The sequence below is a fragment of the Grammomys surdaster genome, unplaced genomic scaffold (assembly GCF_004785775.1).
Source record: "Grammomys surdaster isolate TR1022 unplaced genomic scaffold, NIH_TR_1.0 362, whole genome shotgun sequence".
In the NCBI taxonomy this organism is placed as follows: Eukaryota; Metazoa; Chordata; class Mammalia; order Rodentia; family Muridae; genus Grammomys; species Grammomys surdaster.
This window is the reverse complement of record NW_021604781.1, coordinates 902,306-906,573: the sequence shown is the minus strand read 5'-3', so window position 1 is coordinate 906,573 and position 4,268 is coordinate 902,306.

Sequence of the window (4,268 nt, the reverse complement as noted above, 5' to 3'; positions counted from 1 at the left end):
TCATCTCACCCGTTTTTAAAAACAGAAGTTGGAGCTGGAGAGCTAGCTCGGTGATCCTGAGCACTTGTTGCTCATGGAGAGAGCCTGTGTTCCGTTCCCAGCATCACATGGTGGCTCAGAGCCATCCATAACTCCAGTTCCAGGGGACCCAGTGCTCTCCTCTGGCCTCTACAGGCACCAGGCACACACATGATACACAGACATACACACAGGTGAGACACTAAGCCACATAAAATAATATAAATAAAATGATACCAGTAAACAAGCCTAAAAATGATTCTTCATTTAAAAAATTAAAATTAAAAACCTGAGCTCATAAAGCAGGAAGCATGTCTGTGTTGTTGTGAGTCTGAACCCTAGGTCTCCAGGATGCTTCCCGGCACTTCTGTAACTCCATGTTGTTTGACACTTTGAGGTCCTCAAGCCCACAACCACTTGAAGCCACCATCCTACTTAATGGTGCTGTGAATCTGACCACTCCTGGAACCTGAGACAGTTAGAATCCTTCAGAGTTTATTGTTTCATGACTGGCTTATTTCACTTAGCACAATGTCCTCAAGACCCAGAATTCCCAGAATTCCCTTCCTTTTTAGGGTTACATAATTTACTGTGGGCACACAGCAAGCTTTGTTTGGCCATTGACCTATCAACAGACCTTGTATTGCTTCAGCCTCTTGTTTATTTTTTGTTTGTTTGTTTTTGTTTGTTTTTGTTTGTTTTTCGAGACAGGGTTTCTCTGTGTAGCCCTGGCTATCCTGGAACTCACTCTGTAGACCAGGCTGGCCTCAAACTCAGAAATCCACCTGCCTCTGCTTCCCAAGTGCTGGGATTAAAGGCATGTGCCACCACTGCCCGGCTTGTTGTTAATATTGCTGCTAAGAACATGGGTATGGAAATACCTCTCTCTCTCTCTCTCTCTCTCTCTCTCTCTCTCTTTCTCTCTCTGTCTTTGTGTGTGTGTGTGTGTTGATATAGCAAAGCAGAATGATGATGTGAGTTAACCATCAATCCTCTTCCTTCTTTCAAAGTGATTTTGCCCAGAGAATATGCACACTGTGTCTGTGACATCCTTCTGGATGGAGTCAAATGCAATGTTTACACCTGGAGTCACTTTCTTGTGTGCAGTGTTAAAATCCCCAATGGACTTTATTTCCACGAAAATGGATATTCTCTTGTGAGTTTTGTAAAAAAAATGGTATTATAGCCTATGTACACTACCAAATGCTTCTTTTAAACAGCATAACATTGGTACTGGAAAGACAGTTAATAGTCCATACTGCTCTTGTAGAGGACCTGAGTTCAATTCCCAGCACCCACAACTGTGACCTCACAACCACCTGCAACTCCAGTTTTAAGGGATCCGACACCCTCTACCGGCCTCCATGGGTACTGCATGCACATGGGCACATACACATAAAATACATAAATCCTTCTTTTAAAAAGCATAGTATTGACTTCTTCTTAAAAGATGTATTCATGTTGTGCAGTGATCATCCCTAATCCGAAATACTAAAACCCAGAATCTGAACTCACCGAACATTAGTGTAATACATCACACATGGAGAACTCCATGCCTGGCCTCCTGTGAACAGAAGTTAGAATGAAGTAAGTTGAAATTTTTGCATCAAGTTACCATCAGGCTGAGTACATAAGGCATAAATGAAATGTAAACAGAGCCTGTGAATTATACGTGTGAAAATATTCCGATCACAGCAAATTTAGTCTGGTTCCTGCACTCTAGCTAAGAGAGACTCTACCGGCTTTACCCCATGCTGACATCACCCATTTTGCTGATGTCCTATGAAAACACAACCCTTGTCCACCATGATCACTCATCTTCAAACTAAGGACATTTGAATATGCCTCTGGGCTGTGTGGGGTAAAGGTTCAGAGTATCCTCTTCATAGAAAGTGAAGTTAGGTGAGGTGGAAACTTAAGCATTCTTTGAGAAGTCAGTTGTGCTGGAAGGTGTTTTGCTAAGGCAGACTCATGACAGAATGTCTAGCTGAAGCAGACACAGGAGAGAGGATGTTCTGCTAAAGCAAGCATGTGAAAGGACACGTGATGAAGGATTCTGTGCTAACGATATGCATGCATTGGTCTGCCTTACACTGTGTAGTTGAGCTCCATTTGTCTGGACTCTATAGAAAGAAAAGCACCAAAAAACCCTTCTGGTGTGTTGTGGCTTCTTGCTGCTTTTGAGGACTTGGGCTGATTGGCAGAGTGATGTCAGCTGAGACAGTCACATGTGCTGAGGCGAGACTCGTGGAGGACACATGCTGTTTGGGGGGTATAGATAGGACTCAAGGGACGGTGATGGAGGCTGAGCTAAGCTTGCTTATAGAGCTAGCTGAGCAATGCTTGTTGGTCTCTTGTCTTCGCTGATCTTTGATTCATTGAGAGAAGCACTTCTGGTGTCCCTCTGGGTCCCTCCTGCTGACTCTGATAGTGCCACAGCTGCTGATTCCTATTTGCTATCCCGACTCTTCCAAACTGATGTATCCATGAAGAGATTTTTAGTGAATTGCGCTGCTATCTATTGTTAGGAGCCGCGTCCACCATCGCAAGATGGCGCCGGTTTCCTGCTTCCTGGTTCTTCTTTCGAGCCTTGCTTGAATGTGCGCCTGCGCAAGGCGCGAAAACCAGTATGCTAATTTGGCGACATCATAAGAGCCAATGAGTGTGCAGCACATCTCCTAAAGCGCTATATAAGCCACAAGCTTTTGGGGCTTGGGGTCCCTCGCCTCACTACCATCTAAGAGAGCTATAACACTAAAAGAGCTGTAATAAAAATGCTGCCAGAAGAATCCTGAAGCGTGGCGTTCTCCTTTTCGGCGAGGCGGCGCCCCGCAATCTATGAAGAGTTTTTGAGTGGACTGAGCTGCTGACCTGTGAACTGAACTACTGATTTCCAGATACCACAGACTCTAAAGAACCTTTCTAAATAGGTCCACATCCCCCTTCTCCCACAGTATCCTTTCTTTCCCACTACCTCTGGTGGGAGGTGGGCTAAAAGGGAGGTTAAAGCATTTAAGAACTGTCATTAAAAATAAGGATTAAAATAATTAAAGTTAAAGTTAGGAGCACCAAGCATGCTCCTGTTCACTTTAGTATGAGTCAAGCTATGTCCCCTAGAGGACCCCCCTCCCTTCCTTCCTGTCTGTTTTTTCTTTCTTTCTCTCTTTCTTTTTTCATGATTTATTTATTTTATCTATATGGGTGCTCTACCTGCATGCACACCTGAGTGACAGAAGAGGGCATCAGACCCCATTACAGATGGTTGTGAACCACCATGTGATTGCTGGTGAACTCAGGACTCCTGGAAGAACTGTGTGTCAACTTGACACAAGCTGGAGTTATCACAGAGAAAGGAGCCTCCCTTGAGGAAATGCCTCCATGAGGTCCAGCTGTAAGGCATTTTCTCAATTAGTGATCAAGGGTGTGAGGGCCCATTGTGGGTGGTGCCATCCCTGGGCTGGTAGTCTTGAGTTCTATAAGAGAGCAAGCTGAGCAAGCCAGGGGAAACAAGCCAGTAAGTAACATCCCTCCTGGCATCTGCATCAGCTCCTGCTTCCTGGCATGCCTGAGTTCCTTTGGTGATGAACACCAATGTGGAAGTGTAAGCTGAATAAACCCTTTCCTCACCGACTTGCTTCTTGGTCGTGATGTTTGCATAGGAGTAGAAACCCTGACTAAGACAAACTGCCAGTGCTCTAACCACTGATCCATCTCTCCAGCCCTTCTCTGCTTTCTTAAGAAAGGTTTATTGAATATGCCACAAGAGGCAGCCTGCAGGGCCATAGCTAGAGTACTACTTGTGATAACTTACCTTTAAAAAAAAACTGTTTTTAGACATTTCAAATCTACTCCTCTCTCTTCCCCTTCTAACTCCTCCTATGCCTCCTGCAACTGCCTATCAAGTTCATGACTAACATCTTCTATAATTATTATTTTACCTACACACACACACACACACACACACACACACACACACACGCACCCTAGTGGGCCCATTTAGTGTTTTATGAGCATATGTTTAGGGCTGACCACTGGGGACTGGATAACCTATCACAGGGCTCTCCATTGAATGCAGGTTCTTTCTCTCTCAGCAGGCCTTGATTGCCTTTACACGTGGTCAACTTGCAGAGACTAGGTGACCGTGGTGTGTGCAGCCCCAACTGTTAAGTCTACAATGCAATCCGTACACTCAAGGCCCAGGAAACATCAGGATTGAGACTGTGGAAAGATTTTAAGAGCAGGGTGGGCTG